At 37.8% G+C, this 27135-nt stretch overlaps 1 protein-coding gene across 1 annotated transcript in view; it reads left to right on the top strand.

Moving 5' to 3' along the window:
- Nucleotides 1-27135, top strand: part of WBP4 (WW domain binding protein 4) — a 70288-nt gene that overhangs the window by 19443 nt on the left and 23710 nt on the right. The window lies entirely within an intron of this gene.

Raw genomic sequence — 27135 nt, 5'->3', positions numbered from 1 at the left:
CTTCCCCCCTCCCACAACCCCTCCAGTAACCCTCTGTTCTCCATATTTAAGAGTCTCTTACGTCTTGTCCCCCTCCCTGTTTTTATATTATTTTTGCTTCCCTTCACCTGTTTTGTATCTTAAAGTCCTCATATGAGTGAAGTCATATGATATGTGTCTTTCTCTGACTAATTTCGCTTAGCATAATATTCTCTAGTTCCATCCACGTAGTTGAAAATGGCAAGATTTCATTCCCTTTGATTGCTGAGTAATACTCCATTGTATATATACATATACCACATCTTCTTCATCCATTCATCCATTGATGGACATTTGGGCTTTTTCCATATTTTGGCTATTGTTGACAGTGCTGCTATAAACATTGGAGTGCATGTGTCCCTTCAAAACAGCATACCTGTATTCCTTGGATAAATACCTAGTAGTGCAATTGCTAGATCGTAGGGTAGTTCTATTTTTAAGTTTTTGAAGAACCTCCATACTATTTTCCAGAGTGGCTGCACCAGTTTGCATTCCCACCAGCAGTGCAAAAGAGATCCTCTCTCTTCGCCTGCTCGCCAACATCTGTTGTTGCCAGAGTTCTTAATGTTAGCCATTCTGACAGGTGTGAGGTAGTATCTCATTGTGGTTTTGTGTTTCCCTGATGATGAGTGATGTTGAGCATTTTGTCATGTGTTGGTTGGTCATCTGGATGTCTTCTTTGGAGAAGTGTCTATTCGTGTCTTTTGCCCATTTCTTCACTGGATTATTTGTTTTTTGGGTGTTGAGTTTGATAAGTTCTTTATAGATTTTGGATACTAACCCTTTATCTGATATGTCATTTGCAAATATCTTCTCCCATTCTGTCAATTGCCCTTTAGTTTTGCTGATTGTTTCCTTCGCTGTGCAGCTTTTTTTTTGATGACATCCCAATAGTTCATTTTTGCCATAGCATTTCTTGTGACCACAGATTCAGACACTAACTTGTACCATTTATATATGAACATTGTCACACTCACCATCCTTATTCTGTCAGAGAAACAAATACCTGCATATTTAATGAAGGCTTCCATAGATCTGAAGAGCAGAAAAAAAAGCTTATTTTGTTACTGTCTTGAAAATGGTTTATTGCAGTTCAGCAAAGTTTTAAAGCCAGTATTCAAGAAACAGAACAGTTTTATCAATTAAACCAGTATCATGGTAGGGATGTTACCTGATTTGTATTACTAGGTTTGTATTACTAGCTCACATGTTTAAATTACTGTCTTGAGAGTATTTACACAATAAAAGGAAGACTTCACTCCCAGCTCCACAAATTAGTGTTTCTTAAATGTTTAAATCTTCAGGTGAATAAAAAAAAGTACGAGTTAGCAGTTTTTCTTCAAAATATTAATGCTTTGAGATGATAGTTTAGATGATTACTCTGTGGATACTTTTACAGTGAAATTATTTATAGTTAAAACTGTACTTTAATGAAAAGATTGTATTTTTTCATAAGATAGAGTAACACAAGTTTTGGCCAGCTTTGTACCGATGGTTTGACTTACGATTTTTCAACTTTAAGATGATGCAAAAGCAATAGGCATTCAATAGAAACCACACTTCAAATTTTGAACTTTTTCCTCGGCCTAGCAGTACCCTGCCATACAATACTCTGTACACTGTCAGGCACCCATGCAATCATGAGGGTAAACAGCCAGTATACTTAGAACCATTCTGTTTTTCACCATCAGTATGGTATTCAATTAATTATATGAGATATTCAGTACTTTATATAAAATAGGCTTTGTGGTGAATGATTTTCCCCAATTTAGGCTACTGTACATGTTCTGAGCTCATTTAAGGTAGGCTAGGTTATGATGTTAAGTAGACTAGGTGTACTAAATGCATTTTCAGTTTACAATATTTTCCATTTACAGTGGATTTATCAGGGCGCATAACCCCATCATAAGGGAAGATCTATATACAATTCTAATAAAAATTAATTCTGTAGGGGGCACCTAGGGTAGCTCAGTCAGTTAAGCGTCCAACTCTTGATTTTGGCTCAGGCATGATCTCACGGTTCATGAATTCAAGCCCTGCATTGGGCTGTGTATTGACAATGCAGAGCCTGCTTGAAATTGTCTCTCTCCCTCTCTCTCTACCCCTTCCCTGCTCCCACGCTCTCTCTACTTCAAATAAATGAACTTTTAAAAAACAATTATGTAGGGATAACATACCATAGTATAGATTAGAACTGCTGTCAAAATGTTACTATTGTTATGAGAGTTTAGGTTGTATTTGTGATAATAGATAAAATGCGTTCAATGCAGCATACTGCCAAGCACCATAAGCATACTGACTGTATATACTGAAATTGCAGAAATAACAGGCTGCATTACTTCAGCTCCTGAATGATTTTTTAAGTGACTTACAATAGGAAAGTGGTCTTACTATACCAACATTTCTTAAAGTTAAGATTTCTTGAAATTCGACTATTTGGTTTTCTGTGTGGTAAGTGTACTGTATGTAAAACCATGCTTGTTAAATTTTAACATTGTCAGTCATTTTAACATGTGATGGATTATGTCTGACTTCGCAAGTAGATAAGCCTAATTTCTTAAGAGGTTCCCCCCTAAAAATAACCAATATATTTTGATTATGGAAAATTTTTGAAATTGAAGAAAAGTTTAAGAATAACTGTTTAGGGGCGCCTGGGTGGCGCAGTCGGTTAAGCGTCCGACTTCAGCCAGGTCACGATCTCGCGGTCCGTGAGTTTGAGCCCCGCGTCGGGCTCTGGGCTGATGGCTCAGAGCCTGGAGCCTGTTTCCGATTCTGTGTCTCCCTCTCTCTCTGCCCCTCCCCCGTTCATGCTCTGTCTCTCTCTGTCCCAAAAATAAATAAACGTTAAATAAATAAATAAATAAATAAATAAATAAATAAGAATAACTGTTTAGTTACCCAGAGATAATAGTAACATTTTGGAGTATCTTCCTCAGCTTTTATCTTTTTCTCTACTTAATATTGTATTATTAATATCCTTGTACTTTGTTAAAATTTTGTAAATGTTATTTTTTTTAAGTTTATGTATTTATTTTGAGTCGGGAGGGTCAGAGAGGAAAGAGAATCCCAAGCAGGGTTCACACTCCCAGCATGGAGCCCAGTGCGGAACTTGAACCCACGAACTGTGAGATCATAACTTGAGCTGAAACCAAGATTTGGATGCTCAACCAACTGAACCACCCAGGCGCCCATAAGTGTTATTTTTAACTGTTATATAATATTAATCTTTTAAGATGTGCTTTCATTTTACTCAGCCATTCCCTGTTAGGCAGTTAGATTATTTTTGCACATTTTGTTGTCATAACATTCTGATTACTGTATAGATATATCACTCTGTACACATTCCTGACAATTTCTAGAAATGGAATACCTGTTGAAAGGATGTGAACATGTTGAAAATCTTGATTCACAGTGGGCAATTACTTTCCAGAAAGAGCATACCAATCTATACTCCATCGGCAGTTTCTGAAAATGTCTGTCCCATTGGACCCTTTCAGCATTAGCTATTTCTAAATTTTTAAGTATTTTCTATTCAGCAAAAAATATCTCATTTTAGTTTTCTTTGATTTACTCATATAAATTTTTTTCGTATATTAGTGTTTCGTATTTACTCTTCTGTAAATTATTGGTAGTCCCTGTAAATTTTTCCATTGAATTATTAGTCTTATTTCTGTAAGTTCCTTTTGTAGTACAGATGCTAACCATTGATTAGTTGTAGGTATTGTGGATTTTCCACATCTCTAGTTTGACTGTTAATTGTGTTTATAATGGTTTTAGATGTGCACAATTTCATCAGGTTTAACTAGTCCAATTGTTTTTCCTTTTGTGATCTATTTTATTGATGTCATTTTTCATACAGAAGTCAAATATGTACTTGTATTTCCTTTTGGTTTGTGTGGTTTGTCAACTATTTAATGCATCATATGAGATGAGATTCTAAAGTAGTTATTTATCCTACCTGCCCAACTAGTTTTGCCAGTACCATTCTTCCCCAGTTTTATGTACCATTCTTTCCCCCACTTTTTTAAGTGACACTTATTTTTTAATCTTGTCTTTTTTTTAAGTTTATTTATTTATTTTGAAAGAGAGGGCACGCGCACAAGTGGGGGCAGAGCATAGAGAGAGAGAGAGAGGGAGAGAGAGAATCCCAAGGAGGCTCCACACTGGCAGTGCAGAGCATGAGGCAGGACTTGAACTCACAAATCCACGAGATCATGACCTGAGCCGAAGTTGTATACTTAACAGATGCTTAACTGACTGAGCCACCCATACGCCCCTAGTCTTGTGTTTAATTCTCGAGTTTACCAGTTTGTTTCTAGCTGCTTTTTTTGTTCCATTAGCCTATCTATTCTTGTGATAGTACTGTAAAGATGTCATTATTGTAATTTAATTACATGCTTTTATACGATATGTTCTGACATCTGGTGGTATGTCTTTTATTTTTTTTAATTTTCTTAAGTAGTTCCTTCCTGTTTTTCTTTTTTTTTTTAATTTTTTTTAATATTTATTTATTATTGAGAGTCAGAGACAGAGCGTGAGCATGGGAGGGGCAGAGAGAGGGGGAGACACAGAATCTGAAGCAGGCTCCAGGCTCTTGAGTTGTCAGCACAGAGCCTGATGCGGGGCTTGAACTCACAAACTGCGAGACCATGACCTGAGCCGAAGTCGGACACCCAACTGGCTGAGCCACCCAGGCGCCCCATCCTGTTTTGTTTTTCTTTTTATTCTTTTCCAGACAAATTAAGTCCTTTTGTAAATGTTCAATAGCTACAATCTAATTTTAGTCAAAATGAATTGAAATTATATTTTACTTGTTGAATTTGATTTTTAAAAAATTGACATGTTTTCAGTATTTTATGTTTTCACCCAAAAACGTCGCATATCTGTTTTTACTCAAATCATCAGGTATGATTCTCTACACAACTTTTGTAGCTGCCTCTTTGTGAGTCTCATACTTGCATTCTTGAATATAGGCAAGGTAGCCATTTAGTCTACCTTAGTTCACTTCTGCACCCAAAAAAGTAAAAACAGTGCCTGGCACATAGTAAATGCTTAGTAAATGTTAAGTACGTAAATTTTTACATGTTTAGCTTTTTTTAAATTGTGGATTTAACCCATGTTTTCTACTATTTTTTTAACCAGTAATTATAGTATGAAGAAGCTTGAGTCCAATTGTGGTGCTGAATTATTGTATTATTTATAAAACTTATTTTTTTGAATCTTGGGTTTTTCATGAAGATATTTGTTTGCAAATATTTTGTAATCCTTTTTCTGCTGATTTTACTTCCGATTTATTTCATGTTCTATTTTAGTTAGATTTTCATACTCTGTGGTATAGTGTTGAAAGTGAGCATTTATGTTTTCTGATTTCAGTGGAAATGTCTCTAAAATTTATATTAAGGATTATATTGACTATTGGCTTAAGATAATTTTTATTATGTTGAGGAAGCATGCTTTATTTCCAGATTTTTAAAGGATTATTAACAGGGACACCTGGGTGGCTCAGTTGGTTAAGCTCCCGACTTTAGCTCAGGTCATGATCTTGCTATTTGTGAGTTGGAGCCCCGCATCGGGCTCTGTGCCAACAGCTCAGAACCTGGAGCTGCTTCAGATTCTGTTTCCCTCTTGCTCTGTCCGTCCCCTGCTTCCATTCTGTCTCTCTTTTTCTCTCAAAAATAGCAATTAAAAAAAAGGACTATTAAGTAGCTTTTGATGAATTTCACTGGTGATAGCTTTAATGGTGGTCTATAGTTTAATTGTGTTTTTGTTAGATGTGTGATATCGTTATCAGATTTTTGTATACAACTTATGCTAAATAAAGTGAATTAGGTAGTTTTCCATTTTTATTTATGCTTTTTTCCCCCCAGTAACTTTGCAGTATCTTTTTTTTTTCCAGTAACTTTCCATTCATTCATATTCTAGAATACAAGTTTCTCAGCAATTAGAAAGTTTAAAAGAAAATACTAGTATAGTCTTCTGGTCCTGGAATTCTAGGGGAGTTAATTTTTTTATAACTTACTGGTTTCTTGCTTACCATCTTCGTGACTGTGGGCAAATTGCCTAATGTACCTAAGCCTCGATTTCTTCATCTGTAAAATGCCATAATAATAGTTCTAATTTCTAATTTATTGTGAGGAATAAATTAAAAAGACAAATCAAAGGCACCTGGGTGGCTCAATTGGTTTAGCAACCAACTCTTGATTTCAGCTCAAGTCATGATCTCATGATTCATGGGATTGAGCCCCACATGCAGCTCCATGCTGACAGTGCGGAGTCTGCTTGTAGTTTCCCTTCTCCCTCTCTCTGCTCCTTCCCCACTTATGCTCCCCCCCGCAAAATAAATAAATACAAAGTAAAAAATAAAAAGCAACACAGCATCACTATGCAGTTGGTCTCTAGAACATCTAAATACTCAATAACTTACACGCTTGCAGCTGTTCTTGGGGAGTGGAGGATTCTCGAGTACTAGTTTTGGTCATTTATATTTTTCCCTAGAATCTTTTTTTTTTTTTTTAATGTTTATTTTTGAAAGAACGTGAATGGGGAAGGGTCAGAGAGAGAGAGAATCTGAAGCAGGCTCCAGTGTCTGAGCTGTCAGCACAGAGCTCAACATGGGGCTTCAGCTCATGAACTGCAAGATCATGACCTGAGCCAAAGTCAGACACAGGCGCCACTCCCTAAGATCCCATCAAAGCTTAAATTTTAAAACATATGGTAATACATTGAACTTTCTGTATAGCTTGAGTTTTTCAGGTGTTAATGCCTCCTTTTGTTTTTATTTTTTTGTTTATTTTTTTAATTATTTTTTAATTTACATCCAAGTTAGCATATGGTGCAACAATGATTTCAGGAGTAGATTCCTTAACCCCCTTAACCCATTTAGCCCATCCCCCCTCCCACAACCCCTTCAGCAACCCTGTTTGTTCTCTATTTATAAGAGTCTCTTATGATTTGTCCCCCTCCCTGTTTTTATATTATTTTTGCTTCCCTTCCCTTGTGTTCATCTGTTTTGTATCTTAATTAAAGTCTTCATATGAGTGAAGTCATACAATATTTGTCTTTCTCTGACTAATTTCGCTTAGCATAATACCCCCTAGTTCCATCCATGTGGTTGCAAATGGCAAAATTTCATTCTTTTTAATTGCCGAGTAATACTCTATTGTATATATACCAACTGAGCCAACCCTCAGGGTGCTCCATTGTATGTATATATACCACATCTTCATGATAGCCATTGAATTTATGGATGGCTTTGAGCAGCATGGACATTTTAACAGTATTCATTCATCTGATTCTTGAACATGTACTATCTTTGCATTTGTGTTGTTTTCAGTTTTTTCATCAGTGCCTTCTACTTTTCAGTGTACAGATCTTCCACCTCTTTCGTTAAATTTATCACTGAGTATTTTACTGTTTACGATGATATTGTAAATGGGTTTTTATTTTTTTTTAGATATTTTGTTGTTAAGTGCATGCAAACAACTGATTTCTGGGTGTTGATTTTGTATCATTCAACTTTACTGAACTCACTGATTAGTTCTAACAGTTTTTTGGTGGAGTCTTTAGGATTTTCTATGTATAATATGTATCATCTACAAACAGAGACACTTTTCCTTCTTCCTTTGTAATTTGGATGTCTTTTATTTATTTATTTCTTCTTGGCTTGATTGCTTTGGCTAGGACTTCCGGTACTATGTTGAATGGGAGTGGTAAGAGTGGGTATCCTTGTCTTGTTTTTCATATTACAGGAAAGCTTTCCATCTTTCACCATTCAGTATGATGTTAGCTGTGGGTTTATCATATATAGCCTTTGTGATTTTGAAATATGTTCATTCTACATCCAGTTCATTGAATGTTTTTTATCATGAAAAGATGTACTTCGTTAGTTTTCCTGCCTGTTGAAATTATCTTTCATTCTATTAATGGTATATCACAATTCATTTGCGAATGTTGAACCATCCTTGTATCCTGGGGATGAATCCCACTTGGTCATGCTGTATGATTCTTTTAATGTGCTGTTGAATTCAGTTCACAAGTAATTTGTTGAAAATTTTTGCCATCTATATTTATCAGGGATATTTGTCTGTAATTTTCTTTTCTTGTGGTGTCCTGCTCTGGCTTTGGTATCGAGTAATACATGCCTGCTGTAATGAGTTTAGGAGTGTTCCCTTCTCTTCAATATTTTGTTAATTACTGTTAGTTCTTCTATAAATAGTTGGTAGAATTCACCAGTGCATCTGGTCTTGGGCTCTTTGTGTTGGCATTTTTTGATTACTGGTTCAATATCTTTATTACTGGTCTGTTCAGATTTTCAGTTTTATCATGATTCAGCCTTAGTAGGTTGTGTGTTTCTAGGAATTGTATCCATTTCTTCTAGGTTATCCAATTTGTTGGTGTATAGTTGTTCATGGTAGTTTCTTATGATGGTTTGTAGTTCTGTGGTGTCTATTGAAATGTCTCCTCTTTCATTTCTTCTGATTTATTTGGATCTTTTTTTTTTCCCTCAGTCTAGCTAAAGGTTTGTTAATTCTGTTTTTCTTTTCAATGGACCATCTCATAGGTTTCTTAATGTGTTCTATTCTGGCTTCTGTTTCTGCTGTGATACCTGTTATTTCCTTCTTTTTGCTAACTTTGGGCTTAGTTTGTACTTTTTTCTAGTTTTAAGTTGTTTGAGATATTTCTTTTTTCTTAACCTAGGCATTTATTGCATAAACCTCCCTCTTAGAACGACTTCTGCAGCATCCTATAGTTTTGGATATGTTGTGTTTCCTTTTATATTTCAACATTTTTTTTTTTTTAATCTCCCTTTCCTTCTTGGCCTTGTTAGCTGTTAAGCAGTTTATTTCCACATTTTTGTGAATTTTCTAGATTTTTTTCCTGTTGACTTCTAGTTTCTTGCCATTTGGTCAGAAAAGATACTTGGCATTATTTCAGTCTTAAACTTGCTAAGATTTGTTTTCTGACATATGATCTGTCCTAAGGAATGTTCCATGTGTGCTTGAGAAGAATGTGTAGTCTGCCGTTACATAGAATGTTCTGTAGATTATATTAGATCCACTTAGTCTAAAAAGTATGATCAAGTCCAGTGTTTCCTTGCTGATTTTCTGTCTGTGTGATCTATCCATTATTGGAAGTATCATACTGTGCTCCCCTGCTATTTATTGGAGTCTGTTTTTCCCTTCCAATCTATGAATTTTGCTTAATTTATTTAGGTTCTGCAATTTGGGGTACATACATTTGCACCTTGATGACAATGATATAATTATTATGTCTTTTTGATGGAATGACCCCTTTTCATTATATAATGGCTTTTTTTTTTTTTTTTGGTGTCTTGATACCATTTTTGGCTTAAAGTCTGTTTTGTCTGCTATAACTATAGTTATCCTTGCTTTCTTTTGGTTTCCATTCTCATGGAATACTTTTTTCTGTCCCTTCACTTTGAGCCTGTGTGTGTCTTTAAATCAGATGCAAATCTCTTACAGGCAGCATATGGTTGGTTCTGGTTTTTTGTTGGTTTTTTTTTTTGTTTGTTTTTAATCCACCTAAGCATTCTGTGTGTGTGTGTGTGTGTGTGTGTGTGTGTGTGTGTGTGTGTGTGTGTATATTTTTTTTTTTACGTTTATTTAGTTTTGAGAGAGAGACAGAGTATGAGCAGGGAAGGGACAGAGAGAGAGGGAAACACAGAATCCCAAGCAGCTCCAACCTCTGAGCTGTTAGCACAGAGCCCACATGGGGCTCAAACCCACAAGTCATGAGATCATGACCTGAGCCGAAGTTGGACAGTCACCCGACGGAGCCTCCCAGTTACCTCTTTTCTATATATCTTTTTAAGATTGTATTTTTAAGTACTCTCTACACCCAATATGGGGCTTAAACTCACACCCCCAAGATCAAGAGTCATATGCTCCACCGCCTAAGCCAGCCAGGCGCCCTAGCATTCTTAATCTTTGATTGGAGAATTTAATATATAATTGTTTTTTGGCTATTTTGTTGTTCCTTTTCCCACCCCCACTCTTGCTGCTTTCCTTTCTGAATTCATAGTAATATGCCTTGCTTCCCTTCTCTTTATCTTTTGTGAATCTACTTTAGGTTTTTGCTTTGTAATTACTATGGTGCTGTTATTAAAAATTTTATACATATTATAGAGTACTTTACACTGATAAAAACTTCAATCACATACAAAAAGTATCTTTTTATTCATACCCTCCTTTTATGGTTTTTGATGTCACAATTTACATCTTTATGTGTTGTGTATCCATTAACAATTGTTTACACTATAACTGGGGTTTTGTTTCATTTTGTTTTGTTTTGTTTTGTTTTTATTGGAGAGAAAGAGACAGAATCCCAAACAGACTCCAGGCTCAGTGCAGAGCCCAGCGTGGGACTCAATCCCACAACCCTGAGATTATGACCTGAGCTGAAATCAAGAGTCAGTCGGCTTTACCGACTGAGACACCCAGGCACTATTTTTAATTGTATTTGTCCTTTAACCCTTATACTAGAGCTGAGTTTAACACACCATCATATTATGATATTAGAGTATACTGAATCTGACTATATGCTTACCTTTACCATTGTTTTGTATGTTTTCATATATTTTCATGTTAGTAATTAGTAGCTTAAGCTTTTATTTAAGCTTAAAGAACTGCTTACAGCACAGCACCACTTTAGTGGTGATAAATATCCTGAGTTTTGGTTGTGTTTTGTTTTTTAATTAAAGAAAGTATTTATCTCACCTTCATTTCTGAAGGAGAGTTTAGCTGGGTATTCTTGTTTTCCAGTTTATTTCTTTCAGCAGTTTGAATATACCATCTCTTTTCTGGCTTACAAGGTTTCTGCTGAGATCTACTGATAGCCTTATGGAATTCCCTTATATGAGAGACATTTTTTTTCTTGCTGTTTTTAAAATTCTCTCTTCATTTTTGATTTTACGTTTATTAAAGTGTGTCTTAGAGAAGACCTTTTTGGATTGAAATTTTTAGGTGACTGGTTAGCTTCAACTTAGATGTACAGATCTTTCCCCACATTTGGTAAGTTTTCACCCATTATTTTTTAACTTATTTCTGATAATACCCCTTCATTTATTTTTCTTTAACTCCAATACAGTTAATATACAGTGTTATATTAGTTTCAGGTTTACAATATAGTGATTCAATAATTATTCTATACATTACTCAGTGCTCACATGGTCAATGTACTCTTAATCCCCTTCACCTGTTTCACCCATCCCCCCCACTCCTCTCTGTAATCATCAGGTTCTCTGTAGTTAAGAGTGTTTTTTCCTTTGTCTTTTTTGTTCTTTGTTCATTTGTTTTGATTCCACGTATAAGTGAAATCATGTGCTATTTGTCTTTCTCTAATTCATTTATTCTACTCCCCTGCCGTTCCCTCACATTCAAGATATATGGTGTCATACTTTATTTACATGCTTTTATTTTGTGAATCCCTTGACTGGTTTATATAGATATACTTAATCTTACTGCTTTTGTGCTTCTTGCTTTTCTTACTCCTACTTATGGTCTTTCCACTCAAAAAATTCCCTTTAACACTTCTTTGTTTGTTTGTTTGTTTGTTTGTTTTAAGTAGGCTCCACACCCAATGTGGGGCTCAAGCTCACAACCTTCAGATCACATGCTCTATCAACTGAGCCATCCAGGCACCTCCCCACCTTAACATTTCTTGTAGGGATAGTGATGAATTCCTTAATGGTGATGAATTCAATGGTGGTGGTGAATTCCTTAACTTTGGGAAATGCTTTATCTCTCCTATTCTGAATGATAGCATTTCTGAATAGAATATTGATTGCAGGGTGTTTTTCTTTCAGCATTTTGAATATATTGTGCCACTCCATCCCATCCTGCAAAGTTTCTACTGAAAAATTTGCTGAAAGCCTTATTTTGTTTCCCTTGTATGTAACTGTTTTCTCTTGCTACCTTTAAAATTCTCTATCACTACTTTTTGCTATTTTAATTACTGTGTGTCTGGGTATGGACCTCCTCGGGTTGATTTTGTTGGGGGCTCTTTGTGCCTCTTGGATCTGGATTTCTGTTTCCTTCCCCAAATTCAGGGAAGTTTTCAGCTATTATTTCTTCAAATAAATTTTCTGCCCCCCTTTCTCTCTCCTCGTCTTCAGGAAACCCTATAATGTGAATGTTATACTTGATAGTGTCACCAAGTCCCTTAAGTCTATTTACATTTTTTCCCCCCTCTCTCTCCTGTTCAGCTTGATTGCTTTCTGTTACGTCTTCCAGGTCACTGATCTATTCTTCTTCTTCCTCTACTATTTATTCCCTTTAGTGTTTTTTTAATTTTATTTATTGAGTTCTTCATTTCCCATTGGTTCTTTTTTATGATTTCAGTCTTTTTTTCAAGGGTCTCACTGAGGTCCTCCACTCTTTTCTCAAGTCCAGTATCTTTATGACAATTACGTTTAAGTTCTCTGTGAGGCATATTATCCATTTTATTTAGCTCTCTTGTTATTTTGTCCTCTACTTTCATTTGGGACATATTTGTCTGTCTACTCATTTTCTCTAACTCTGTCTATTTCTGTATGTTAGGACAGTCAGCTACATCTCCTGCTCTTGAAAGTAGTGGCCTTAAGAAGAGGTTCTGTAGTACCCTGCAGTGCAGTGGCCTCCTGTTCACCAGAAACTGACACTTCAAGGGTGTCTCTTATGTGTGTTGTGTGCACCCTACTGCTGTGGCTGAGCAGTTTGCCTTCAGAACAGTCACCTGCAGTGGCTCTGTTTGCCTGTTGGGGGCAGGGTTTCATTCATGTGTCATAAGTGAGCCAGTCTGGGGCTGCCTTGGGCCTGAGTTGAGTCAGACCAGACATTTGCCAGAGGTTGGGTAGCAGCAAAATGCAGGGTACTTTCCCTGTGTTGTCATCTGAGAAGCTTTCGTTGATGGGCGGGGCCTGCAGTCAGACCTAGTGTCTGCCCCCAGCCTGCTGCTAGGGCTGCCGTAGGGCTGGTGTGTCTGGTTATCTTATCCTCAGGGCAGGTGAGGAGTCAAGGGCTGGTCCCTGTCAAGAGCTGCTTACTTACTGTCAGGCTTGAGGCACTACTTTGGATGTACTTAAGCCAAGGGCATATTGGAGGGGGCTCGGTCTTTGAGAGAATACAGGGACAGGGGCGCAGTGTTAACAAGGTTTTGTAGGTCTGTTGTGGTAGGAGACCTGGAGCCACTTTAGGAAACTATTACCACAGGGCTGGAGGGGACCAGTCCTCAGGAGAGAGCAGTGGTGGGGCTCAGTGCCAGCAAAATTTATACTGATCCGCTACAGGAGGAGCCCTGCTGGGTCAGGGGGCAGGTCGTAGAAGGAGGAAAGTATCAGCACCACACTGATTCCCACAGTATCCATGTGGCTAGGCTGGGGGTGTAAGGGAGGGAAATGGTACCTGCCACCTTCTTTGTTCCTAGAAAAGTTTCCTAAAGATCCCTGCCCCACCAAAAGATCCCTAGTCCTCTAGCACATGCTCTAAAACTAGTAAATAAGGCTCTTTCCTATATATGCCACACATTTTTCCATCTGCTGCTTCTGTGCTTTTTCTCGGTGCAGGGCTATTGTGCTGTCTCTTTAAAGGTGGGGGCTCAGTTTTCCTGTTGACCTCCAGCTCTCCCACAGCCAGGCTTGCTGATTTTTAAAGTTCCAGATGTTAAGCCCACTGATTGTAAGAACTTGTGAAATTAGGCCCCCCTGGTTTTCAAAAGCCAAATGTTACAGGGATTCATCTTCCCAGGGCAGGTTCCCTATGCCTGGAGTGAGTGTCTCTCTACCTTTGCCACGCCCACAGCATCCCTCCCTTCCGTAGTCTTGCCAGTCTGACCGTGTCTCTCCATCCTTCCTACTCTGTTTGATGTGGCCTCTTCTCTACATTTAACTGTGGAGAGTCTGTTCTGCCAGGCTTTGGGTCATTTTCTGGGTTGTTTACACTGATGTGGATGTTATCTAGTCGTATGGGACAAGGTAAGCTAAGAATCATCCTACTCTGCCATATTCCCCTAAGTCCTCCAGCCATTATTGCTTTAAATAAGCTTTGTAATCCTTTCTCCCTCCCTTTTCCTTCTGAGATTCTAATGATGCATACATTATACATATACATATACACTGCAGTGGAAGCTGGTGTCAGGGGTTGGGCTAGGGTATACAGGTGTGCAGCTAGAGGAACTGGCTACAGATGAGCATGATCAAGCAGGCCAGTGACAGAAGATAAGGCTTGATTCAGATCCAGAAGCAGCTTCAGGGGACCTAGCTGTTAGCATGATCTCCTGTGCTGTAGTGCCTTCACCTGTCCCTGGTGTGCACATTTCAGTAGAGACTGGTAATGGATGTTAGGGTGGCCCCATTTTTTAAAAAATTTTTTAAAATTATTTTTGAGAGAGAGAGAGCATGCAGGGAAGGGGAGGGAGAGGAGACACAGAATCCTAAGCAGGCTTCATGCTGTCATGAAGCCCGATTCGGGGCTCGAACTCACAAACTGTGAGATCATGACCTGAACCAAAATCAAGAGTCAGATGCTTAACTTAGACACCCAGGCGCCCCAGGGTGGCAACATTTAAATGCACAGCTAGCCCTAAGTGTACAAGTAGCAGTGGGGGGGGGGGGGTCAGCCACAGATGTCTACACTGGCATCTTGCACTTGCACAGAGGCCTGAACTGGCAGTTAGTGTGGTTCCAGGCTCTGGCAGAGGCAGGGGTGGACGGACTCAGGCAGTTGGCATTAGGGAAAGCTAATACCTCTTGGGTGAAATACCTGGTGAAAGTCTGGAGTAGTTGTGCTATTTAGTTAGAAGTAGGAGCCATTGGTTCGTTCTTCAGTGGCAAAAGCTGCTGAGTTTGTAAAGCAGGTCACCGTGAACCACAGTCACTCCTGCTGCATGACTGTTCTTGGTAGACCCTGCCTTTTTTCCTTGTTCCTATCCATCTCAGTACATCTCAGCTTTGCGAGTCTGAAGTGAAACTGAAGTACTTCCTGCAGTACCCCAAAAGGCTAGATAAGGTGGTCACTCACTCCTCTCTTGATATCCTGGTGAAAGGAACTTTCTAGCTGGGAAGTTTCCTCTTGACTCTGATCAGTGTCACCTTGGCAAATGAAATGATACAGGCAACATGAAGAGAAAGAACCTTCTCTTTTGCAATTCTCAAGTTTGTTTTTTTTTTTTGTGCTGCTAAAATATCTTAAGAGGACTCCAGAGTTCTCCCAGAGCTGTTTTTGTTTACATATAGCTCTCTATTTGTTGATCATTTTATGGGGGAGCAGAAGCTTAGGTCTCCACTAAAGGATACATTTTTACTTAATGAATCAGCTCTTGTTTTTAATTGTCTATTTTATTATGCTTCTAGTTGTTAATGGATTTTCTGTTTATCCATTTTCACTTTTATTTTTCTAATTTTGTTACCCTGACTTTTCTTAAGTTTCTTTATTTTTGTTCTTTCTTCAGATAAACACTTAGACTGTTGACAGGGCATGAGAAAGGGTGTTTTTGTTTCTTAACCAAAACAGTTAAAGTTGTTCAATCTCTGAATATAGTTATGCCCATATATTGCATAAACTTTGAATGAAGGTTCCGTGATTTCATGGTTTATGGAATAGTTTAGTATTGTATTTTTGCTCAGTTTTTGATTTGGTGGTTTTCCAGGAGAGTATTTGTTTTTGTTAACCTTAAAAATAAAACTGCCAGTTATTTTACCAACAAAAATGGGTTTATTCGGGAATAGCAGAGAATTGCATTCCAGGACTAGCAAACTATGGCAAAACCATAGGCAAGTCCACAGAACAAAAGAGAGAAGTGCTCTTTTGTAGAAGAAAGATACTGGGAAGTCTGTTATAAACAAACAACAAAAAAAAAATCCATTAGAATAAAGTGGGAACTTGGAAGTATAGTGGCTTTTCATTGACTGGGTTGTGATGGTCTCTCATTGGCTGGACTGTTATTGCAGGGGTGGGGATAGAGAAAGAAAGCCTTCCTCCTACTGGGATACTAAAGTGGTATTCTTGTTCTCTTCCTGTAGGGTACCACTCCCTGGGGAGTGGAAGGGTGTGAAAGTTCCCCCTGCTGGCCTCCTGACTCCATTCTAAATGAAGTGTCCTTTTATTAATTGTCATATCCTTCTCCCCACTGGTTTTTTTTTTTTTTGACTCAAATAAGACAGAAGTATATTTTTCTCTGTAATATGCAGAGATCAAAGGTGATTCAGAGCAGGTAAGTATCTGTATTCCATAAAATCATTCAGTGATGCAGGTTCTTTCCATCTTGTTGTTCTGCCATTCTCCAAGATGTTGTCTGTTGGATTGTCAAAACTGGGTCACCACCATATCCATGTTTATCCCCTGAGAAAGGAGAAAGAGTGGTGGAAGACACATCCAGTGTTTTAAGGCCAAGACTCCGAAGACCCATGAATTGAATTTAGTTTACATGGCTGGGCATACCTAACTGCAGGAAAGGCTCCAAAATGTAGTCTTGAGAAGCCATGTGTCCAGCTAATACCCTAATACTAGGAAATAAAGGGAGAATGGATTTAAGGGATTACTGGATCCTAGGGTAGTTCTATTTTTTTTTTTTGAGGAATCTCCATACTGTTTTCCCATAGTGGCTGTGCCAGTTTGCATTCCCACCAGCAGTGCACAAGGGTTCCTTTTCTCCACATCCTTGCCAACACTTGTTTTTTCTTATATTTCTAATTTTAGACATTCTGACAGATGTGAGGTGATGTCTCTTTGTGGCTTTAATTTGCATTTCCCTGTTGATCAGTGATGTTGAGCATCCTTTCGTATGTCCAGTGGCCATCTGGATGTCTTCAGAGAGATGTCTTATGCCCATTTTTTAATTGGATTATTTCTTTTTTTGGGTGTTGAGTTGTATCAGTTCTTTATATATTTTGGATATACTGACCGTTTATTGGATATATCATTTGCAAATATCTTCTCCCATTTGGTAGGTTGTCTTCCTGTTGTGTTGATTGTTTCCTTCACTGTGCAGAAACATTTTGTTTTGATGTAGTCCCAGTAGTTTATTTTTGCTTTTGTTTCCCTTCCTTCTTTTAGGAGATATATCTAGAAAAATGTTCCTATGGCTGATGCCAGAGACCGTACTGCCTATGCTCTCTTCAAGGATTTTTATGGTTTCATGTCTCACATTTAGGTCTTTAATCCATTTTGAATTTATTTCTGTGTATGGTGTAATGTATGTACATTCTTTTGCATGTAGCTATCCAGTTCTTCCAACACCATTTATTGAAGAGACTTTTTTCCATTGTATATTCATTCCTCCTTTGTCGAAGATTAATTGACCATATAATTGTGGGTTTATTTCTGGCTTTTCTATTCTATTCTTTTGATCTCTGTGTCTGTTTTTATACCAGTACCATTACTGTTTTAATTACTACCACTTCATAATGTAACTTGAAATCAGGAATTGTGATACCTCCAGTTTTGTTTTTCTTTTTCAAGACTGCTTTGGCTGTTTAAGGTCTTTTGTGGTTCCATACAAATTTTAAGATTGTTCGTTCTAGTTCTGTGAAAAATGCTATTGGTATTTTGATAGGGATTGCATTAAATCTGTAGATTGCTTTAAGTGATAAAGACCTATTCTCACTAAAGACAACAGTATTTGTTCCTCCAACCCATGAACATAGAATGTCTTTCCATTTTGCATTGTCACGAATTTCTTTCTTCAGTGTTTCATAGTTTTCAGAGTATAGGTATTTCACTTCTTCAGTTAAGCAGATATTTTATTGTTTGGGGTATAATTATAACTGGGATTGTTGTCTTAATTTCACTTTCTGCTACTTCATTATTAGTGTAGAATGCAGCAGATTCTATACAGTGATTTATATCCTGCAACTTTACTGAGTTAATTTGTCAGTCTTTAGGCTAGTTTTGTATGTATAGTATATTGTCTCCACATAATGACAGTTTTACTTCTTCCTTCCCAATTTGGATGCCTTTTATTTCTTTGTTGTCTAATTGCTTTGGCTAGGACTTTCAGTACTGTGCTGAATAAAAGTTGTGACATGACATCCTTGTCATGTTGTTGACCTTAGGGGAAAAGCTCTCAGTTTTTTGTTGAGTATGATGTTGGCTAAGGGTTTTTCATATAAGGCTTTTGTTAAATTGAGTTATATTCCCTCTACACCTGTATTGCAAAGGATTTTGTATACATACATGGATGTTGTACTTAGTCATATATTTTTTATCCTTTATCTTTTGAAGTGACATATCGCGTTGATTGTTTTACAAATATTAAACCACTTTTTCTTTTTTTTTTCTTTTTTTTTTTAATTTTTTTTCAACGTTTATTTATTTGTGGGACAGAGAGAGACAGAGCATGAACGGGGGAGGGGCAGAGAGAGAGGGAGACACAGAATCGGAAACAGGCTCCAGGCTCCGAGCCATCAGCCCAGAGCCTGACGCGGGGCTCGAACCCACGGACCGCGAGATTGTGACCTGGCTGAAGTCGGACGCTTAACCGACTGCGCCACCCAGGCGCCCCTTAAACCACTTTTCATTCCGAGAATAAATCCCACTTGATTGTGGTGTATGATTGTTAATATTTTGTTGGATTTAGTTTGCTAATACTTTGCAGAAAATTTTTGCATGTATGTTCATGAGAGATACTGGTCTGTAGTTCTCTTTTTTTGTGGTGTCTTTATTGGTTCTGGTATTACAGTGAATGAATTTGAAAGTTTTCCTTCTTGTATTTTTTGAAGTAGTTTGAAAAGAATAGGTATTAACTCTTTTTTATACAGTTGGTAGAATTCACCCATGAAGCCATCTGGTTCTAGACTTTTTGTTTTTTGGAAGTTTTCTGATTACTGATTCAATTTCATAGCTTGTAACTGGTCTGCTCAGTTTTTTTTTATTTTTCTTCATTTAATTTTAATAGCTTATATGTTTCTGTGAATTATCCATTTCTTCTAAGTTGATTTGTTAGTACGTAGGTTTTCATAGTATTGTTACAATTGTTTGTATTTCTGTGGTGTTGGTTATTTCTCCTATTATTGATTTTGTTTATTTAGGTCCTCTCTTTTCTGATGAGTCTGGCTAGAGATTTATCAATTTCCTTGATCTCTTTCAAAGAACCAGTTCCTGGTTTCATTCACCTGTTATTTTTTTAGTTTCCATATTATTTATGTCTGTTCTGAGCTTTGTTATTTACTTTCTTTGCTGTTTGGGGGTTTTGTTTGTTCTTTTTCTAGTTCTTTAGGTATAGGAATAAGATTAAGTTGTTTGAGACTTCTCTTGCTTCTTCACATAGGCCTGTTTTGCTGTAATCTTCCCTCATAGGACAGCTCATTTCATCCCAAAGATTTGAGGTGATTATGTTCTCATTTTCATTTATGTCCATGTAATTTATTATTTCCTCTTTGGTTTCTTGTTTGACCCATTCATTGTTTAGTAGCATGATATTTGACCTCCATGTATTTGCCCTATTTCCAGATTTTTTTCTTGTGGTTGATTTTTCGTTTCATACCATTGTGTTCAGGAAAGATAACCTGGTATGACATCGATCTATTAATGTATTACCTTCAATTATTTCCTTTTTGTTTGCTATTAACTATTTTATGCATTTTGGTGCTTCTATTTTGGGTGCATAAATATTTACAGCTGTTATTGGATTTTCCCCTTTATTATTATATAGTGTTCTTTGTCTCTTGTTACAGTCTTTGTTTTAAAGTCTGTTATGCCTGATATAAGTATTGCTACCTTGGCTTTCTTTTGACATCCATTTACATGATAGATGTTTCTCCATCCCTCACTTTCGTTCTTGAGGTGTCTTTAGGTCTAAAGTGAGTCTCTTATAGGCAGCATATAAATGGGTCTTGGTTTTTTATCCACTCTGTCACGTGACAGTGTCTTTTAATTGAGGCATTTAGTCCGTTATGTTCAAATACATCAGTATGTATTTATTGCCATTTTTTACTTGTTTTCTGGTTATTTCTATAGACTATTCTCTGATCCTTTCTTGTCCTGTCATGGTTTGTTTGCTTTCTTTTTTTTTTCTTTTTTTTTTTTTTTTTTTTTTTTTTTTTTTTTTTTTTTTTGTTGTCTTATAAAAATATTTATTGAAGAAAGCTACTCTAAATGGAAACAAAAAGGCAATGCCTATGAAAATATTTGGGCTGAAATATTTACCCCAGTATAAAATAAATTGGAATATTTCATCTAGCAGAAATTATTTGAGGATTACCAGCTTTCTCAGCACATTTAGAAAGGATATTTTGTTACCTCTTTTGCAAAGAAATTTTCAGTGAAAATGTCAGTGATTTCCAATTTTTTGACATAGAATTCTAATTCAAAAATACTACAGACAATTTTATGGAAAAAGTAAAAATAGTAAGTATATATCTTAAAAAATACACTCCTCTGGTTCTGGACATGGTATTAGAGACAGAAGCAGTTAAGCAACTGGGTAAAGTACGTGAAAATGTGCCACGAATATTCCTTTCCTAATAGTTTATATAATCAATATAATTTTTTAACCTTCTTTAGTGTATACAAATATATAGCAGTTTTATCTTTAAATACAAGCTTCAAGTTTGAAAGTAATTTTTTTTTTTTTTTTAATTTTATTTATTTATTTATTTTTTTTTTAAAAATTTTTTTTTTATTTTTATTTTTTATTTTTTTTTTATGAAATTTATTGACAAATTGGTTTCCATACAACACCCAGTGCTCATCCCAAAAGGTGCCCCCCTCAATACCCATCACCCACCCTCTCCTCCCTCCCACCCCCCATCAACCCTCAGTTTGTTCTCAGTTTTTAAGTCTCTTATGCTTTGGCTCTCTCCCATTCTAACCTCTTTTTTTCTTTTTCCTTCCCCTCCCCCATGGGTTCCTGTGAAGTTTCTCAGGATCCACATAAGAGTGAAACCATATGGTATCTGTCTTTCTCTGTATGGCTTATTTCACTTAGCATCACACTCTCCAGTTCCATCCACGTTGCTACAAAAGGCCATATTTCATTTTTTCTCATTGCCACGTAATATTCCATTGTGTATATAAACCACAATTTCTTTATCCATTCATCAGTTGATGGACATTTAGGCTCTTTCCATAATTTGGCTATTGTTGAGAGTGCTGCTATGAACATTGGGGTACAAGTGGCCCTATGCATCAGTGCTCCTGTATCCCTTGGATAAATTCCTAGCAGTGCTATTGCTGGGTCATAGGGTAGGTCTATTTTTAATTTTCTGAGGAACCTCCACACTGCTTTCCAGAGCGGCTGCACCAATTTGCATTCCCACCAACAGTGCAAGAGGGTTCCCGTTTCTCCACATCCTCTCCAGCATCTATAGTCTCCTGATTTGTTCATTTTGGCCACTCTAACTGGTGTGAGGTGATACCTGAGTGTGGTTTTGATTTGTATTTCCCTGATAAGGAGCGACGCTGAACATCTTTTCATGTGCCTGTTGGCCATCCGGATGTCTTCTTTAGAGAAGTGTCTATTCATGTTTTCTGCCCATTTCTTCACTGGGTTATTTGTTTTTTGGGTGTGGAGTTTGGTGAGCTCTTTATAGATTTTGGATACTAGCCCTTTGTCCGATATGTCATTTGCGAATATCTTTTCCCATTCCGTTGGTTGCCTTTTAGTTTTGTTGGTTGTTTCCTTTGCTGTGCAGAAGCTTTTTATCTTCATAAGGTCCCAGTAATTCACTTTTGCTTTTAATTCCCTTGCCTTTGGGGATGTGTCGAGTAAGAGATTGCTACGGCTGAGGTCAGAGAGGTCTTTTCCTGCTTTCTCCTCTAAGGTTTTGATGGTTTCCTGTCTCACATTTAGGTCCTTTATCCATTTTGAGTTTATTTTTGTGAATGGTGTGAGAAAGTGGTCTAGTTTCAACCTTCTGCATGTTGCTGTCCAGTTCTCCCAGCACCATTTGTTAAAGAGGCTGTCTTTTTTCCATTGGATGTTCTTTCCTGCTTTGTCAAAGATGAGTTGGCCATACGTTTGTGGGTCTAGTTCTGGGGTTTCTATTCTATTCCATTGGTCTATGTGTCTGTTTTGGTGCCAATACCATGCTGTCTTGATGATGACAGCTTTGTAGTAGAGGCTAAAGTCTGGGATTGTGATGCCTCCTGCTTTGGTCTTCTTCTTCAAAATTCCTTTGGCTATTCGGGGCCTTTTGTGGTTCCATATGAATTTTAGGATGGCTTGTTCTAGTTTCGAGAAGAATGCTGGTGCAATTTTGATTGGGATTGCATTGAATGTGTAGATAGCTTTGGGTAGTATTGACATTTTGACAATATTTATTTTTCCAATCCATGAGCAGGGAATGTCTTTCCATTTCTTTAAATCTTCTTCAATTTCCTTCATAAGCTTTCTATAATTTTCAGCATACAGATCCTTTACATCTTTGGTTAGATTTATTCCTAGGTATTTTATGCTTCTTGGTGCAATTGTGAATGGGATCAGTTTCTTTATTTGTCTTTCTGTTGCTTCATTGTTAGTGTATAAGAATGCAACTGATTTCTGTACATTGATTTTGTATCCTGCAACTTTGCTGAATTCATGTATCAGTTCTAGCAGACTTTTGGTGGAGTCTATCGGATTTTCCATGTATAATATCATGTCATCTGCAAAAAGCGAAAGCTTGACTTCATCTTTGCCAATTTTGATGCCTTTGATTTCCTTTTGTTGTCTGATTGCTGATGCTAGAACTTCCAGCACTATGTTAAACAGCAGCGGTGAGAGTGGGCATCCTTGTCGTGTTCCTGATCTCAGGGAAAAAGCTCTCAGTTTTTCCCCATTGAGGATGATGTTAGCTGTGGGCTTTTCATAAATGGCTTTTATGATCTTTAAGTATGTTCCTTCTATCCCGTGTTTGCTTTCTTAGAAATACATTTGGACTTCTTTCTCTTTATTCTTTGCGTATCTATGACTGGTTTTTGAGTTGTGGTTATCATTAGGTTTATATCTTCTGCATATATTCTGTATTAACTTGATGGTCACTTAAATTTGAACCCCTTCTTTACTCCTCTACCCCATTTAAGTATATGATGTTATATTTTACATCTTTTTATTTTATGATTCCTTTGATTTTTTTTTTTTTACAGAAATATTTTACTGCTTTTGTGTTTTCTACTTTTCATACTATGATTTATGGTCTTTAATTCCCAGAGAGGCTCCTTTAATACTTCTTAAGGGGTTGGTTTAGTGGCCATGAACTTTGTTAGTTTTTGTTTGTCTGAAAAACTCTGGGGGCGCCTGAGTGGCTCAGTCAAAGTGTCTGATTCTTGGTTTTGGCTCAGGTCATCATCTCACGGTTTGTGAGTTCAAGCCCCGTGTTGGGCTCTACGCCGCTGATACAGAGCCTGATTAGGATTATCTTTCTCTCTCCGTCTCTCTCTGCCCTTCCCCCCCTTACACTCTTTCTCTCAAAATAAATAAATAAACTTAAAAAAAAGAAAAGAAAAGCTATGTCCCTGCCTCTATTCCAAATGATAGCCTTACTGATTAGAATATTCTTGGCTGCAGATATTGCCCTTGCAGCACTGAATATTTCATATCACTCCCTTCTGACCTGGAAAGTGTCTGCTAAAAATCCACTGATCGCCTTATGGGTTTTCTCTTTTATGTAACTGTTTTCTTTTCTCTTGCTGCTTTTAATTTTTTTTTCTTTATTGCTACTCTTTGCCATTTCAATTATTATGTGTCTTGCTGTGAACCTCATTGGATTCAATTTTTGGGGAGATCTCTGTGCCTCTTGGATCTGGATATCTGTTTCCTTCCCCAGATGAGGCAACTTTTCAGCCATTATTCTTCAAATAAATTTTCTACCCCCTTTTCTCTGTCTTCTTCTGAGATCCCTGTAATATAAATGTTACTACATTTGATGGAGTCACTGAGTCCACTAAGACTGTTCTTAATTTGCATAATTCTCTTTCCTCTCCTTTGCTCAGTTTAGTTACTTTCCATTACTCTATTTTCCAGGTCATTAATTTGTTACTCTGCTTCATCTAGCCTGCTATTTATTCCTTCAGGTGTATTTTTAATTACATTTGTACCCTTGACCTCTGGTTCTTTATCTCTGTGTTGAGGGTCTCATTGATGTTCTCCACTCTTCTCAAGTCCATTGAGTATCTTTATGATTTTTTTTAAACATTGATTCATTTTTGAAAGAGACAGTATAAGCAGGGGAGGGGCAGAGAGAGAGAGAGAGAGAGAGACACAGAATCCGAAGTAGGCTTCAGGCTGAGCTGTCAGCACAGAGCCTGATGCGGGCCTCAAACCCATGAACCGCAAGATCGTGACCTGAGCCAAAGTCGGATGCTTAACTGACTGAGCCACCCATGCACCCCATCTGATGATTTTTTTTAAGTGTATTTTGAGAGAGACAGAGACTGCATGAGTGGCGAAGGGGTAGAGAGAGAGAATTCCAAGCAGGCTCCACACTGTCAGCGCAGAGACCAACGTGGGGCTCGAAGTCATGAAACCGTGAGATCATGACCTGAGCTGAAGGCAAGAGTCAGACGCTTAACCGACTGAAACACCCAGGCCAACCCAATCATTATTTTTTTTAACGTTTATTTATTTATTTTGAAAGAGAGGGGGTGCACACATGAGCTCAGGAGGGGCAGAGAGAGAATCTGAAGCAGGCTCCATGCTGTCAGTGCAGAGCCATATGTGGGGCTCAGACTCACAAACTATGAGATCATGACTTGAGCCGAAATCAAGAGTCAGACACTTAGCTGACTGAGACACTCAGATGTCCCCTGTGATCATTATTTTAAATTCTCTATCAGGCATATTACTACTGTCCATTTGACTTAGCTCTCTTGCTGTGGTTTGGTTCTATTCTTTAATGTAAGAGATGTTTCTCTGCTTCCTCATTCTGTTTTTCTGTGTTGTTTGCGTGTGTTGGGAAGGTCAGCTACTTCTCTTCTTCTTAACAATAATAGTCTTATGAAGAAGAGGTCCTGTAGTGCCCTGTAGTGCAGTGTCTTTTCCCCAGGGCCTAGCACTTCAGAGAGTGTTTCCTTTATGTGTGTTCTCTGTGTTGAGTCTTGACCTCTTTTGCCCTCAGTCCAGTTGTTTGCCGAGTCTGTCTTTGCCTGTTGTGGGCAGCATTTGGTTCCCAGCCTTTTAAAGCGTACACTGGTCTGCTTGCAAAATGAGACCTGCCCCCCACAGGAACTGAGGTTTCGCAAAACCTGTGGGTCTGGAGATGTGGAGTTGGCACGATTTGCCCCAGACTTCTCAGGGAGAGGGGCTGTAGCTCTGGGATTGAGGCAAATGTGACTGGGAAGGGCAGATCCACAAAGTGCAGAGGTGGGTGCAGCGGGGCTTGGTATAAGCAAAGTAGGTAATGACTGCCAGCATCACTGGTTCCCTCAGGTGGCCATTGTTTATGCTAGTGGACAGGGGAGGGAAATGGTGCCTGCCAGCTTCTTTGCTCCTGGAGTTTCCTCGCAAGCCCTGAGTCTCAGGGCCATGCTGTGAAATGAGCAAATCACTTTCTCTCTTGTCTGTTCCCGGTGTTTTTCAAACTACTGGTTCTACGCTCTATCTGCCTGTTGTTTGCTGTGCTGTCTCTTTAAGGGCACAAACTCAGCTTCCTAATGCCCTCGGGGTTCTCCCAGAACTGAGCCCTCTTATCTTTAAAATTCTAGGCTTTAAGCCTCACTGGTTGTTAGAACTCACAAAATTCAATCCCTCTCACTTTAAAAGACAAACGTTATGAGGATTCATCCTCTGCATTTATGGCCTCCTGGCATAAATGTCTAGTTTTTGCCCTTCTCCACACCTACTGACTTTCTCCCCACCACAGATGGCCACAGTCCATTCTACTCTCAGACCACATCTTTGCCTTTCCTGCTTTCTTCAGTGTGGCCTCCTCTCTGCCTTTAGTTATGGAATTTGTTCTGCCCATTTTTGGATCGCCTGGTTATTTACACTGACATTATTATCTGGTTGTATCCATGGGACAAGGCAAGCTGAAGGTCTTCCTACCCCGCCATCTTCCCAGCCAGCCCTCCACATTTCTCCCTTTTGATCAAGTTTCTTTGAAAGTATCACTAATAAGTGTGCTTGGTTGTCTCATTCAGTTAAGCATCCAGATTCTTGATCTCAGCTCAGGTCTTGATCTCAGAGTCATGAGTTCAAGCCCCATGTTGGGCTCCACACTGGGTATGAGGCCTACTTTAAAAACAAAAAAGTATCACTGATCAAGTCAGGTTTTCCATATTCAGTGTGTTTATCCCTCAGAGTCTGGAAGAACCTTTCCAGGTTGTCATGTGTAATATCAGAAAGAAAGTGTATAACAGTTGGAAACTACTTAAAGCCACATTTGATTAACTAGGAAAGTTAAGAGGAAGAAACTCTGAGGTACTCCCACTTAAAGTCCCAGTCTTCTTCAGGTTCTAAGTGTTGGAGGTCATCTTAAAGTGTTGGGCCAACATCACTTTATTGGGTACACTTTTTTTTTAGTTCAATAGGCAAAAAATATATAAAACTTAAAATAATTTACACAAAACAGAACAATTCCAAATCATATAATGGTTCCAAACCACATTCCAAACCAGGACTCTTGGTCTGAAAGTAGCCAGGTGAAATATTTTTTTGCACTTATTCCAACTTAGGGGAGAATGGTTCTCCCTGTGAAGGCAAACCTGGGCTTGTGTATGCCTCCTTTCCAGAAGTCCCCATTTAAAGCAACCATGAAAACACAATAGTAGATACTGCACACTGAAAGAATTAACCAAATGCATTTTGGAAGATACAGTGTAGGTATAATCATGAAGCAAAAGCTGGTGAGCTTTTTGCAAAATAGCAAAACTTGAAATTTCGACTTTTTTAAAGTGTTATCTCAGAAGAAGTATCTAGAACCAAATGTGTTATTAATAATACAGTCAGTAAGTTTGCAAAATTAGAGACCCATTATTTTGGATAAGACTCTAACGTCAGTTAATGGTTTAGATGAAATAAAACTTATGTGAATTCTGAAACTTCTGACCCTTTAAAAAAGCAGGTAAAAAATTAATTTGTCCTAGGATCATGATAAGGCTTTTTCCTAAAAGCCATAATCAAAAGAAGGGGGTTTTTTGCAAGGGCTTGAGAAATGCAGATGAGTACTTTGTCTTTCCATGAGAGAGAAGAAAGTGAGAAAAAGGTATT

The sequence above is a fragment of the Prionailurus viverrinus genome, chromosome A1 (assembly GCF_022837055.1).
Source record: "Prionailurus viverrinus isolate Anna chromosome A1, UM_Priviv_1.0, whole genome shotgun sequence".
Classification (NCBI taxonomy): Eukaryota; Metazoa; Chordata; class Mammalia; order Carnivora; family Felidae; genus Prionailurus; species Prionailurus viverrinus.
The sequence above is the reverse complement of the archived record's forward strand: the minus strand, read 5'-3'. Positions and strand labels throughout refer to the sequence as shown.